The sequence below is a fragment of the Callithrix jacchus genome, chromosome 10 (assembly GCF_049354715.1).
Source record: "Callithrix jacchus isolate 240 chromosome 10, calJac240_pri, whole genome shotgun sequence".
NCBI lineage: Eukaryota > Metazoa > Chordata > Mammalia > Primates > Cebidae > Callithrix > Callithrix jacchus.
In genome coordinates, this window is record NC_133511.1 from 17445994 (window position 1) to 17461361 (window position 15368).

Here is a 15368-nt window from a genome sequence, read left to right on the forward strand (position 1 = left end):
TCCCAAAATTAGATGGAAATCTTCACACACGCGCACACACACACACACACACATATATGCATGCCAGAGTGAGAACAAACACATTTGCCCAGGCAAACATTCATGTGTGCAGGTAAACATAAACACTTAATGACAGGCACACCTGTGCTTAAATGTGATTTGAACACAATCCAGAAACTCTGCATTGGCACCTAGGCATATGCTCCATTTTTTTTTTAGCCTCAAATTTGTGGGATTCATTTCTAGTAGGGACACCCTATCCATTTCAAACCAGTGATGAGGTTCAATATTTTCTTGCACTCAGAACGCTGGGTGATAATCTGTCTATATTTTTGCTTTTGTGCTTTTTTTTTTTTTTTTTTTTAACCAATGCCAGTTGAAACAGCTCTGCAAAGTCACTGGGAGGTGGGCCCTCTCCAATTCAGGTTAATCATGGATATTTAGGGGTATTATTTTGCCATGTTATATTAAGACTAGAGGCTTCATGAGAAACAACAGATGTTTTTATTGTTTAACTCAAACAATAAGCTTATATATTTTGGATACTTTTCTTCAAAAACAAAGGCATATAATTATTTTAACAAAGGCTTCATGTGCCCTCTGGAATTCTTTGACAACTTGAGTATAAATAGGGTTTTCATAAAAGGAATCAATACTGAACCAGGTCAGTGTGAAAAACTTAACTTTTGGTATTCTACAGCTAATTCAAGATTGAGCTTCTTAGTACTTATGTATCGATTGGGGGAGGAAAATAAAAGGATCTCCCTCCTTCCCTCCCCCAGGTTTATAATTGATTTTAATATTATAGAAAGGGTGCTCATCCACAAATTGAAATCCTAGGTTCTTGCCTCATTTCTGTCTCCATAGCCGGCTGTGTGACCTGTGACAAGTCACCTTGACCTTGTGGACTTCAATTTCTTCACCAGTGAGGTGAAAGAGTCGGGCTAGGATGATCAGCAAGGTCCCTTCCTAAGACCAAAGCAGGGAAAATGCAAACAAATACACACATGGCCCCATCCCACCCCGCACAGGCGCATATGTGCATATCCAAGAATGTACGCAGGCAAAGCAACGAAAGCTTTTATACACAGATATTCAGAAACTAATAGACACAAAAACACTTATGCAAAATAAACAGTTTTGACTTCAAATATATACACATATATCTAAAATACCTCCATCTTCTTGAGATAGGATGAATTGTTGCAATTCATAGACTATGACGCCTGTATAGAAAAAACAGCATGTGTCATTAAACTACCCAGGTGCTCCTCACACCAAAATTCTGTCTGCTGGGCTCATGAGATGTCTCGGTATGCTTGCCACTTACTCTCTCATCAGTTTGGATTATCATATTATGGCTTTAAGATCACTGGAGCAAAGGGTTTAAAGCCCCGGGGCTCCCACCGTACAGATGCAGTCTCTGGGGTCTCTGCCGTTGTTCAGGCTGCTCTCTCAGCAGTGCCCCCGGGATGGTTGGTCAGGGGCTGTGGAAGCCCCCAGCAAGACAGGAGTTTCCTGAATAACTGTGGCCTCTCTCCTGCTATTTCTTCTCAGCTCACAGCTCTGAAATTGATTGAGAAGCCAACCCAGAGAGGGTCTGTGAAGTCCAGATTCTACGGAGCTAAAGCTCATTGTCACGTTTCTCTCTGGGGAGTGGTGGGGTAGAAGGTCTGGAAACTATGAGAGACAGAAAAAAAAAAGGAAAGTGCAATGAGTGGAGCTAAATTTGCTGGCTTCCCAAGTCTTCCTGCATTTCTTTTGACTCATGGGTCACTCACAAATATGCTTATCAAATTTATGGAAGTGTTTCCTACACTGGAAAACCTTCACCTTTCTCAAGTAACCAGTGCCCCCTTTTTAACTTGTTTGAGGCTTCCCATTCAGCAGGGCCTAGTCAGACACCCCCAGTTATCCCTGGCCAGGCCTCCTCTGGGCTCCCCCTACCTCAGACATCTGCTTGGCCCATGGGTCTTAGCCCTTTGTCTTGAATTGTGGCTATTTATGCACGTGTCTGACTTTTCTCCTCTTCTAGATACTGGGCTCCTACCCTTTCGATTTGAACCTACAACCCCTAGCCTGGTGCCTCCTGGCACTAGGAGAGCACTCAGTAAATGTTGATTTAATGACCAGACAGGCTCATTCTCACAAGGTAACACATACCTGATTACAGCCTCACGTGCCATGCCTTCCAGAGAGATGTCATTTAACTGGGATCAAAGCCTTAAGCTTGGAAGGTCTCGTATTAGAGTTTCTGGTCTCTAAGGGCAAGCTTTTGGCAGGACATTAGACCCCGTAGGAGTGCTGACCCCCAAAACCAAAGAAGTCCAGGGGGTTCCTGCACAGCCCACGTCACTGTGGTCTTCAGGGTCGTCATCGTGACCCTGTAGGCAGCATTTTTAGGTTCCAGAAGCTTTATGTCTTCATCCATTTCTGATTCTCATAAAAAAAAAAATGTGGTTACATATGTTAGAATTTGTTTTGATCATTATAGAGATGAAAAGACTGAAAGTCAGAGGGGTCCCAGAGGCAGATTAGAGATGCTTATACTGTGACGCTTACACAGCTCAAGCTTCAGGGTCCTTTAGGGCCCTAGTCATGTGTTCACATGGTCAGATATTGAAAGATTTGCTGCTGGGCTCAGTGGCTCATGCCTGTAATCCCAGCACTTTGGGAGGCTGAGGTGGGCGGATACCCGAGGTCAGGAGTTCGAGACCAGCCTGGCCAAAATGGGAAAACTCCGTCTCTACTAAAAATACAAAAATTAGGGCGGGGCGCGGTGGCTCACGCCTGTAATCCCAGCACTTTGGGAGGCCGAGATGGGTGGATCACAAGGTCAAGAGATTGAGACCATCCAGGTCAACATGGTGAAACCCCATCTCTACTAAAAATACAAAAAATTAGCTGGGCATGGTGGCACGTGCCTGTAATCCCAGCTACTCGGGAGGCTGAGGCAGGAGAATTGCCTGAGCCCAGGAGGCGGAGGTTGCGGTGAGCCGAGATTGCGCCATTGCACTCCAGCCTGGGTAACAAGAGCGAAACTCCGTCTCAAAAAAAAAAAAAAAAAAAAAAAATACAAAAATTAGCCAGGTGTGGTGGTGTGCACCTGTAGTCCCAGCTACTTAGGAGGCTGCGGCAGGAGAATCGCTTGAACCCAGGAGGTGGAGGTTACAGTGAGCCGAGATGGAGCCACTGCATTCCAGCCTGGGTGACCAAGTGAGACTCTGTCTCAAAAAAAAGCCAAAAACTGTAGAATAATATAGGTGAACTGCAGTCAATCACAGCTGCTACCCTTTTCCGCTCTGGTTTCTCAGTGGGTCTGGTGAACATCTTGGGTGGATCTGACTCTGGCTTGGGATTGGCGGAGTGTATTGAAGTGGTTCACGGGCCACGCATGTACTCCCAGGGTAGGGAATGGCTTGCAGGAATTCCTACCACCAGCTGGGCCCACTCACCACGCTTTGCAACATGAAGCTGCAGAGCCAGAGTTGTATCACAGTATAACTGTGGCCTCAGATGTCTGTACCAGAGATGTGTGTAGGCACAGGAGAGACAAGGGTTGAAATGCATGGAGCCAGAAGCCAGCCCATGTAAAGCTGTGAGCAGAAGTAATGTAAAAAAATTTTTTTTAATTTGGAAAGCATTTTCGAGTTGTGTCAGGCATTTAGTTAATACAAATATTATGTATCTGTCTGGATTTCATGATGGCATTGGTCAGTTTTTTTGAGATTTATAACTTGTTGCAATTTCTTTTTATCATTCTAAATTAACAATCATATCTGTACCTAATTTTGTAATCATAATTGCGTATTGTTTACCTTAGAGAGGTTCTCCTCAATGGTCTAAGCTTCCGGCCCTGCAAAACCTGAATCCATTGCGGGAACTTTCCTTGGGTCACGCTGAGGCTGGGGACCAGGTTCTCTGGATTCTGACCAGGGCTCCCCTCTTGCCTCAGAGGTCTTGAGTCTGTATGTCAATCATGTATTTATTTGTACAGTGCTGGTCACACAGAAGGTACTTAAAAGTGCTAGCTCCCTTGAAGAGACTTTGCTCCCCAGAAAAGAGAAGGTCAAGGCCCAGGCCCATGAGGGTGACCTTGACTTAGATGATGAAAGTTGAACTTATATTTGAAAGTCCTCTTCCTAAAAAGTCTGGCCATTTCACCATGGGCTGGACTTGCCAGTCTATGCGCTGGAGGATCTCAGGACGGGAGACCACCCAGTGCTGCCCTAATGCCTTCCACGGTGGCTCTGCAAGGCAGCATCCGTACTGTCGCCGTGACTGGCCACTACTTGGACACCCAAGACCCTCCTCAAAGTCCAGGAGTCACTACAAAATGCCAGTAAGCCCCCCAGCCACTCTGACCAGGAGAAATTCCACCTGCCGGGCATGGTGGTACATGCCAGTAGTCCCAGCTACTTGGGAGGCTGAGGTGGGGGGATTGCCTGAGCCTAGGGGGTCAAGGATGTAGTGAGCTGTGATTCACCACTATACTCCAGACTGGGAGACAGAGTCTGTCTCAAAAAAGAAAAAAAAAAAATGTCTCTTAAAACGGAATAGACTCATGAATACAGATGAGGTGTTAGCAGCTCCAGTCCAGGCACCTGATCTTCTCCTACTGTTGCGCGGTGTTTGTCGGACTGACATGCCAGTTTGGGCCAGTTTCCCATGAACTTCTACTGAACTGGGCTCCTCGGCCTGTAATCCTAAGGTGGATTATTTGAGAGAAAACATGATCCCACTCATCATCTGGCGAATGTTGGGAAATGAGGTGTTGCCTGGGTCAAATTGTACTTATAGAACAGGTGACTGAGCATGTCTTCTAAGATCCTAGCCCAGCCCCAGTGAGGGTGGCAGAGCTCAGCTAAGAATGCAGTAATGAGGTCCCATTTCAGGCCACGATGACATTGAAACCTAGCATCTTTGCCAAACTTGACCTTGTTTTTAATAAACCCGACTGAAAACGCAAAAAGATCTAATATAACATTTCACAAGTGTTTCATGAGAAGGTAATGAGTCAGGTGCGAAAACTGATTTATGGTCAAATAGGTTTGGAAAACACTGGAATCATCAAAGGTAAATAGGTTTTTGTGGGAGTTGCTTTTGTTTTTTTTTTTTACTGCAGGCTTTAACATGCTGGTGGGCCATCGTCAATCTCCAAGTGGTACAGTATGAGGTTTTTTTGGGATCCATTTCCCACCTCTCCCGGTTAAAAACTCTGTTCTTTCACTGTTTCTGGCCCACACTTGTACCCAGCCCCCATGCAAGGAGCTCCCGGATCTCTGGAAAGTCTAGCACAGAGTTCCTGCCCTCAGGAAGCTTGCACTCCAGTGAGGAAGATGTTTAAAGAGCAACACAGGGAGACCTACATGCTCAGAGTCAGCAGGTTAGAGTGTGAAGGGACCTGGGGAGCATCTCCTGCAAGTGCCTTGTCCCATCCAGAAGGAAACAGTGGCCAGCAGATGAAGGGCATCCCAGGTCACATGGCAAAGTCAGGGCTTAGGTCCAGGGCTCCTGACCTCCTGGCTAAGTGGTGTTTACCTCCCTCCCAGTCCGTGTTGTCCTCCGTCTCTTGCCCACCTTGCTCACCACTCCATCCTCACCACCCAAGGCAGGTCTTTGATGACTGTCGAATGACGCTATGATGATGTGGCTGGGTTTGATGACATTTACAGTCTCACCTAGGGCAGAGGTACGATGCATCTGTGAAGAGAGCTGCTTAAACTCAGAGAAAGGAATGGTCAGCAAAAATCAAGTGGGTGCGAGTTGGGCTTGAATAATGGGAAGAATATGCAGAGAGGCAGGGAGAAGGCCTCCCTACAGGGTCTAAGGAAAGCCTGACTCTATGGTGTGTGTCTACCCATCTGAGCCACCCATACGCCCAGCACGTGGCAGCTCAGGGCTGTGCCCTCAAAGACTCCTCGGTCTGAACTCTGAGCTGGGCTGATGAACTGTTTGTCTGCATCAGCTAAAGCAGCCTCTTCTTTTGGCAAATTATAACCAGAACCCTGGACTCCTACTAATAACAATGATTATAATTCAGAGCTTGCTGTGGGGTCAGCACTGTGCTAATTACTCCAGATGCAGAATCTCAAAACAACCCTTAAGACTGGTATGATTATTACCATCCCCATTTTAAAGACAATGAAACTGAGGCATAGAGAAATTAACTTGTCCAATTCATACCACATCAGATGCTCAAGGCAGTCTAATTTCGAGTTATCTTTCTTTGTATTGACTTTGGTGGTGGTGGTAGTGTTTCTGCTGTTTCATTTTTTAGAAAGTTTGAACATGGAGAATCTCAAGCATATACAAAAGTAGGGAGAATAGTATATATAACTAATCGCTATGCCTTTATTTCCCAGATGATATAATAGTTGACTTGCAACCAGTTTTGATTCATCCGTGCCCCTGCTCCCATCACCGCGAATTTTTCTGAAGCAAATTTCATATGTTATACAATTTCATGCATTGATCAGTCTGTGTGCATCTCTCAAGGATGAGGCCAAATTCTCATTCTCAATCACAATATGTTTCACTTCCTTGGCCAGGTGCAGCCACTGCCCCCAAGCCACGCACGGGATTTCAGGCTAGCCACGGCCCCACACAGGGGGCACGGAGGCAACAGGCTCAGGGGGCAGCCTGTCCCCAGCTCCTCACCACACAGCCTGGCCAAATGACATCTCTCTGCCTCCTCAGAGTGAATTTGTATCACTGATGTCCTGGCCATCCGTCTGGTTGTTCTGCAGATGGGGAACAACTGGATGTGGTGCGCTTCCTGGTGGGGCTGTTGACACAGGGACAACCTGACCTGTCCTGGCTTCAACCCTGACCTTGCTCCTAATCCCAGTGCCTACTTTAGGATGATTTGGGGGGTGGGGAGTTGTCCTCCTCCCAGGCAAAGGACTCCCCACTCCGTCCAGCCTAAGAGCAAGAAGTAGGGATGAGATGGAGCCAAGAACCTGGAGTGAGAGATTCACTGCACCTCTCATGAGCTGGGAGGACCAAGTCTCACCTTTTTGATCTGTAGAAGTGGGACTAGAACACTGACCTGCAGCGTGGCTGCGAATGTCTAAGGAGATGGGTAAGCTTCCTCCGCAGAGCTGTTTAGCTACAGGAGGACACAGTACCTGCTACGGCCAGCAGGTGTCGCCCAAAGACTGAGTACGAGAAACCTTTGGGCGGGATGGGGGCTCCTCCATGGAGATCATCTTTCAATATGAGATACAGCTGGACTTGGAAGAAGTGGAAGAAAATTCAGCCTGAAAGGTTTCTCCTTTGAAAAGTCAGTCTGGTTCTGGATTTCATCGGGGTTAAAAAGTGGAGCTTTGCAGTTTTCTTTTTTTTGACGGAATCTCACTCTGTCGCCCAGGCTGGAGTACAAAGGTGTGATGTCAGCTCACTGAAACCTCCGTCTCTGGGTTCAAGCAGTTATCACACCTCTGCCTCCCAAGTAGCTGGGACTACAGGCGCCTGCCACCATGCCCTGCTAATTTTTGCATTTTTAGTAGAGATGGGGTTTTACTACATTGGCCTGGCTGGCCTCAAACTCCTGACCTTGTGATCCATCTGCCTTGGCCTCCCAAAGTGCTGGCATTACAGGTGTGAGCCACCGTGCCTGGCCTGTGGTTTTCAAAATATGCTCACATGAAGATTCCACAGCAAGACAGGCATCAATATCCCCATTTTATAGATGAGGAAATTGAGGCTTCAGAAAGCAAGTGACTTGCTGAAAATTATGCTGCCAATAAATGACGGAGCCACTAAGTGACAGAATATGAAATTAGAAGGCCTTCTGACTCCATATTCTTAGCACTCTGCTGACACATTCCTATGGGTCAAACCTTTAAGAGATTTTAAACACCTGAGACCGTGGCTGTCCCGCCCCTCCAGAAAAGTTAATAGGTACATGCCTGAAGCCCCTGGCAGGGGACATGCTGTCCGCTGAGAGCATTTGCCATCTCTGGGTCTCAGTGGCTCCCAATCCACACAGCCACACATGCACGCAGGCACAGGTGAGGAGAAGGGAGAGAGAGATCCCATGTTACAGAATCTGCGATCTGTATTTTCTATTTCCCAGTATTTGGATGTAAGAAGCTTAGCACAGGTCTTGGGGCTGGCTTTTGGGAAATCCTGGACTAGAAGATAAACCAGAAGGTTTATGTTCTGTAGTTTCATAAACACAGTTCACTTAAGCTTGTCAAAAACACTAATACAGTGTCTGGCACATGCTTTATCATCAACGAAAGTTTGCTGAATAATAAATCACTGAAACACACGCAATGGCCCAAACCGGCAGAAGCCTTGGTGAACACGGCCTCACCCCTCACCCGTTCTATGCATCCGTAGTACTTTTCGGTGTACATAGCTCGTTTACACACATGATCCCGTTCAACCTCTTTAATGAGTTGGGTATCATAAGCCCCATTTCGCAGATGAGAAAACTGAGGCTCTGAGACACTGAAGGACTTGCCCAGGGTTGCCCAGTTGGTCAGTGACCCAGCCAAGCTCACTCCCACGCCTGTCTAGCCTGCTCCAGCAGCTCTGCCACTGCCCTGCCCCCCTTCATATCATTTCCACCACAAAACCTTCGAGGAGGAAAAATCCATTCAGAGAGACCAGTCTTCAGATCTGTTAGGGATGCCTCAGAGTCGGGAGAGGCGACCTCAGGAGTTTGCCTGAGACCCCAGGCTTAGGAGAAGTCTTGCCTCATTTGGAGAAAAGCTCTGTGCCGAGCTCCAGGGTGGGGTGGGTCCTGGAGGTCAGCTGTTGCGGCTGCACTAGTGGTAAGTGCAGTGTGGGAAGGGTGGGAGCTGTGGGAAGTGGGGAGCCCTCCTCCTCACTGTGCCTGGCTCCTTGGGCGTGGCTCTGACAGCTGGAGAGGACATCCCAACTCCCTGGTCCACTGCTGGGTAAGTCTCTGCCGTCCTCCACGGAAGGAACCAGGCCTCCACACAGGGAACCTGGTGTCTGCCTCCCTCTAGTGCCACAGGACGGAATGGTGGCGCCGCCGGCTGTTGTGAGTCCACATAGACGGCGGCCATTCAAATTCTCCACTACGCAGGCCCTGCGCTTCACCCCTATCATGCCTCGCAGTTGACGCCGGAGTCTGGGCTCACCCCCTGCCCCAGCCTGTGTCCTTGCCAACCTCTAGGAAATGCTGGAGGGGACGTTCTCAGCTGAGGAGGCCGAATCGCTGCACAGGGTCCAGATGCCAGGTCCACCCACTCACCCTCCTGGGTTGCTCTCCTCCTCCCCAGTTCCAGCACAACTAGCAACTCACAACACACACACACACGTTCACATACACACACACTCACATACACACACGTTCACACATACATTCACACACACTCATTCTCACATACACATTCACTCACACACATTCTGCAACACACATTGCACACACACAGAAATCACACATTCACATTCACACATACTCATATACACATGTCCACACATGAACACAAAATCTCACACACTCATGCACACACAATTTCAAACTCATGTACATACACACATTCACACACACTCACGCACACTCAAATGTACTCACATTCACATGTGCACAATCTCACATGCACACACAATCACACACTTTCAAACACTCATACACTCACACTCACATTCACACACACACTCAAGTGCACCCACATTCACATGTGCTCACAGAATCACACATTCATACACAATCTCACACACACAATTTCACTCATGTACATACACACATTCACACACACAAATGCATCACATTCACATGTGCACACACAATCTCACACATGCACACACAATCTCACACACGCACAGATTTCAAACACTCATGTACACACTCACATTCACATATACACACACTCACACACATGCACTCACATTCACATGTGCACACACAATCTCACACACATGCACACACAATCTCAAACACTCATTCACTCCTCCAGTCAACCGGTCATGTGTGTACTAAGCTCCCAAAGGGAGGTGAGGCGCTGGCAGTGAAGCCTGGGGTCTCAGGCAAATTCCTGAGGTCGCCTCTCCCGACTCTAAGGCATCCCCAACAGGTCTGGAAGACTGGTCTCTCTGGATGGATTTTTCCTCCTCGCAGGTTTTGTGGTGGAAACGATACGAAGGGGGGCAGGGCAGTGGCAGAGCTGCTGGAGCAGGCTAGACAGGCGTGGGAGTGAGCTTGGCTGGGTCACTGACCCAGCAACCCTTGGCAAGTCCTTCAGTGTCTCGGACCCTCAGTTTTCTCATCTGCGAGATGGGGCTTGTGATATCCAACTCACTAAAGAGATTGAACGGGATCATGTGTGTAAACGAGCTATGTACACCACGAAGTACTACAGATGTGTAGAACAGGTGAGGGGTGAGGCCGTGTTCACCAGGGCTTCTGCTGGGTTGGGCCATTGCGTGTGTTTCAGTCATTTATTATTCAGCAAACTTTCGTTGACGATCACGTATGTGCCAGACACTGTATTAGTGTTTATGACAAGCTTAAGTGAACAGTGTTGATGAAACTACAGAACATAAACCTTCTGGTTTATCTTCTAGTACAGGATTTCCTAAATGCCAGCCCCAAGTAGGATCGGTGGGTGAACTTTGAGATGCAATCCCTGCCTTCATGTAGCTTGTAAGCAGTGGGGCCTCAGATGTGAAGGCAAGCTCAGAATTCAGGGTGACTCAGGGCCCCCTGGCAGGTGCCGAGGGTGCTAGAGAGGGCAGGTCGGGAGCACTCTTGGAACAACGGAGGCCCAGCCTGGCCCGTCCCACTCCTGCCCCCTGGGGCAGCTGTCTGCAGGCTCCATGCTGCTCCCGGATGATTTTATTAGCTGTGTTGGGAGCATATGGTCCTTGGACATGAGACCTGAAGTAGGATTTACTGCAGAGCAGAGGACACCAGGTTCCCGTGTGGGCTGGGTTTGGCACACACGCAGTTACTGATTGATAGGCCTTTCAGGAAACAAAGACCGCAAGAGAATTCAACATGGTCCTGGCTCAGGGCCAAGCCAGCCGCATCTCCTTTGCTTTGTCAAGTGTGTCTTTTTGTCTGCCTTCATCACCTGCTGGGCGCCTCTGTGTTCTCTTGGGGAGGAGGCGAGTGTGTATTTGCAGGGGGTGTGGGGGTGCAGCCAGCTTTGCTCTAAAAACAGCTATCCAAGGGGCGGGAGGGAGCAGGGGGTCAGCCATAGCTCTCCCCTTACCTCTTCCCCTGAAAAGTCACAGCTCCTTGACGTGTGAGCGGAAGCTTGGGACTTTTATCTTGTGTCTGTTTTTTCCAAAGGCAAGTCCAGAGACAGACCAGGGCCTTCCCAAGGTCACACAGCAGGCCAAGGGCAGAGCTGGCCGTGAAGCCGATTTTCCCCCTTCCGCATTGTGGTCTGCGCTGAGCTGCATGCAGCCCAGGCTTCCGGGGCCACAGATTGCTGCCCCAGCTCAGAATGTTCCCCAATTTTACCCTCCCTGCTGCCCTGCTTATGAGAGGGAATTCCTCTCAGTGACACCAGAGAAGCCCTTTGGCGAAGTGACTGTGAGCACTTCTTGAAAATGGAACCAAGTTTAGAGATCTAGTGACAGTAGGAGCCGTGGTGACCGGAGGCCTCCTACGGCTGAGGAACATTGGGGTGTCACTCAGGGTGACAGCAGGCAGCCCAGCAAACCCACGGGAGCGGGACAGGCCAGGCTGGGCCTCCACTGTTCCAAAAGTGCTCCTGACCTGCTCTCACCTGCACCCTGTGAAGGGAAGCTCAGAATTCAGGGAGATTCACGGTCCCCTGACAGGTGCTGTTGGGACGGGGACCACCAATCCCAGTGCCTCGCCCCTCTTGGGGCACCTGCTAGGGCACCCTGAATTCTGACCTTCCCTTCACATCTGAGGCCCCACTGCTTACAAACTGAAAATGAAATCTGCCAAAACAGCGCTTGGGGAGCCGCCACTCCTGAACACAGAACACAGCTCACCTGAGCCCCTCCAGGCAGGAGGTCCATCCATGCCCGGGGAGACCCTCCTCATGATCTCCTGATGCCACCTTCTTTGCCCCTCCAGTGTCTGGTTGCGGCTCTGGGAATGGAGGTTTGAAGTTCTAAGCAGGATTTCCTCCCAAGTCCTCAGTCGCTCAGCAGGAGACAATGAAGTGTCTACAGCCTGCAGCCAGAGCTGGGAGGGGCACTGAGTCTGAGGTCCAGGTTTCTTCCAAGGTTGAGACACTCGGGCCCCTCCTTGTCTCTCCCAGTGCAGCCCTGGGCTCAGCACTGCCTTCTCGGTGCCCAGAAGAGAGGCTGCTACGGCCCTGGCTTTGAGGCCCAGGACAGATTCATCTTCTCAGCCAGTGACTCGCTCTGACAACAGGGCCAAACTGCAGTGGCGTTTGCCTCTGATCCCCGCTGGCCAGGCATTTGTCAGGCAGCCTGTGAGGAATGAAGAATGGGCGCTTGGTGAGGCACAGATTACCCGCCCCAGAGGCCCCTGCTGAATTGCAGTTCAGAGCTCAGCTGCCTTCGGCCTCAGATCACCAGGGACGGACTAATCTCCCCTGCAGCGGCCCTGCCATGCGGAGCAGAGCGAGGTTGGAGTGCGTGAGCCTGGGAGGAGATTCTACACCGCCCTCACCCTGGGCCTGTCTTCAGCACAAAACACCCCTGGTGCCCTCCACTCTCACCCCTCTCTACCCAGGGAGCCCACTTCCTTCCCTAGAGGCAGTGCCAGTGGAGACGCTCCGTTCTGGGGGGCACCCTTCCCTTCCTCCTGTACCAGAGAGAGTTCAGAACTGCTGGGGCGGGATGGAGATTTCTCCTGATGTCCCGAAGCATTTAGAAACACTGGAGGCCCATGCCAGGGGCACCCTCACCCTGGACGGGAGATGAGCCTGTGGGAGCTAGAGATCAGCCTGTCCAAGGTTCTATTCCTTTGACAGGTGAGTCCAGGCCACTCAACCAGGGAGTGCCTGCCAGAACCTGGCAGAAGCCCTCCTGCCCCCATGCCCACAGGGCTTTCTCTGGAGCTGTGCAGAAGCTGGAAGGGTTTGGGCACTGGACCTGTTAGCAAGGGGTAGGGGTGGGACTGGCTGCTGGCTCACAGGCTGATTCTCCTGGCCCTCCCTGGGCTTCCTGCCCAGCTCTTCCTGTTCATGGGTGCTGTGAGGAAGGCCAGGACTCAGCGGACTCATCAGAGACCCTGCAACCCTACTGACCAAGGCCAGCAGCTCTGGGCCTGGGGGCTCTGGAAGTGTCTCCTGGGGGCTGAGTGAGGCTGCTGGCGGGACAGAGCTATCTGCCCTCTCCCCAGACGGCGACACAGTCCAGTTTCCTTTGGGCCCTCATCTGTTCTTCTCTCACCTGGCCATGCCCACCTACTAGGCTGTGACTTTCATCTTCTGCTCCACGTGGAGTTCACCTGGGGAGGCGGAACAGCCACCCATGCCCCACCAGTTGAAGAAGACTCTCTGCAGCTAGGGTTGGGAACAGCTACTCAGGCAAAGCCTCTTTCCCCTCCCACCCCACAAACGTCCCTCCTTGACATCTCTGCCCCTCCCCATGTCCTACTGTCGTTGATTTATTCCGACTGCGGAGTTAGAGAGGTGTCCACGTTCCCCGGGCTTTGGGGAAGATGCGTAGATCACACGTGGTCTCTGCTTCTGGGAAGGGATGATCACTTAAGACCCCACAGCCAAGAATTACCCTGGAGTGAGGCAAGTGCTGTACCTGGCGGCAGGGCGGGGACCGGGGTGGGGGGGGGTGGGGGGCGGTGTGAACCAGCAGAATGAGAAGAGCTGAAGGTTTTCCTAGGAAATCAGGGCACCAGGCTGACCAGTCAGAAGCCAGGAGCCAGGAGCCCCTCCTCCCCGGCCAAGGCCCTTGGAAAGGCTGAGTTGAAAACATGCAATTGGAGAGTATTCGGCGTAAGCCACATGCTCTCTCTTGTGGTCAAAAAGGGGATTGCGCCCTCAGACGGAGGCTGTCGTAGTAGGCGTTGTGTGATTCATTCACCCAATCACTTCCCAGGCTTGGTAGTTTTTGTGACTCAGTGCCGGTCTGAATTGTGGAAAATCCCAAAGTGAAGTGAAAGTTCGGAACTGGCAGTCCAGGTGACCTTTCTGGAGAGGGAAGGGAAATGTTCACAAGAGCCCTGGCTAGAAAGCAAGTTCCAGGCCTCCGAATGCCCCCTGGGGCCATAGGGCTTGTTAAGCCTCAGCCTGCATGGGCCACCCCGAAAGCCTCACATTCAACTGGGCTGGGGGAATCTGGGTACACGGTGGTTTTAAAAGCCCCCCAGGTTCAGACCTGATAAAGCCTCACATTTCACAAGGAGGGAGGCCTTTGAAGAAGGGTAATCGAGGGGAAGTGACTCATCCAGAGCAGTTGGAATTTCCCTCTGAGTGTGGCAGACTGGATGGTCCTCTCTATGGAACATTCTAGAACGTTCTAGAAATGTGACCCTTCTCCAGTTCTCTTGCTTCTCTGGGGGTGGGCTACCGGTCTGGAATACCCTGTCTTCCTGTTTGCCTTGCTGCTACATCCAAGAGGCGTTGGGAGCCTCCTCCTCCCGAAAGCCCCCCTGGCTGGACCTGCCCCATTTGTGTTCATTTCTCCCATCCTCAAGTGTGTGCCCCTAACGCCCTTGTGGAAAAACTAAATTCCGCTTAAGGGTTTGGCCAACACATTTTCCCCGTCACCAGTGAGTCCCCATTTGGTGCAGGGTATCACAAGGACTTGGTGCTGGGTTGTAAGTCACCAGGCCTTCCCCTGCATGGCTCCTGTTCTCCTCCCACCTCCGGGCCTTCCCTCTCTCCCCTTAGCTCTCCAAACCCACAGGTGGTCAGCGGGGAGTCCACCCCTGCCCCACGCTCCCTGTCCTTTGGATGTCCGTGTGGTGGGAAGAGCCCTGGAAGGGGAGCCGGAGCCCTGAATTTTGTCTGGCTCTGATGCAGACTGGCCATGTCACTCCAGACAAGCCACGGCCTTTCTTAGAGCCTCAGTTTCCCCTTCTGTGAATTGAAGATGGTCTGTTTTGCTCTCTAAGGACCCTTCCCTGCTCAAGCCTTCTGTGTAGACAGGTTGGCGGTTTTCAGGGACTGAGGGCAGTGGATTAAGACGAAGAGCTTAATTCCCAAGTGGAGCGGGTTCCATCCTGCCTCTGGCCCCCCAAACACGCCCTGTTCATTTCCTGCTCCGGTAGCTTGGTTCTCATGCCGGTTTTCCCCTCCTCTCCCTCAACGGCTTGCAAGCCCAGGTGAGAAAGCCAGACACTAGGTGGTGCCAGAATCCCACCATCCCTCCAGCCTTAGTGGCCTCTGAGTGAAGGGAGGGAGAGGAAAGGCGGGCTCCTTCCTGAATGCAGAAACTCCCAGATCCCTCCCTGCACGGCCTCGACCTCGAAC

General features: G+C 50.7%; 1 long non-coding RNA gene across 3 annotated transcripts; it reads right to left on the reverse strand.

The window, feature by feature from the left end:
* Window positions 1–481: 481 nt before the first annotated feature.
* Window positions 482–14364, reverse strand: LOC103796044 (uncharacterized). 3 transcript variants are annotated; one of them, XR_004731038.3, is made up of 5 exons: window positions 14272–14364; window positions 11953–12399; window positions 5581–8138; window positions 2164–2433; window positions 482–1680 (listed from the first exon to the last, which is right to left on the reverse strand). It is a non-coding gene; the product is annotated as an uncharacterized LOC103796044 (long non-coding RNA). The 3 variants fall into 3 exon arrangements; XR_004731037.3 differs by having other exon boundaries at window positions 3456–8138; XR_013523071.1 differs by having other exon boundaries at window positions 2164–8138.
* Window positions 14365–15368: the final 1004 nt, after the last annotated feature.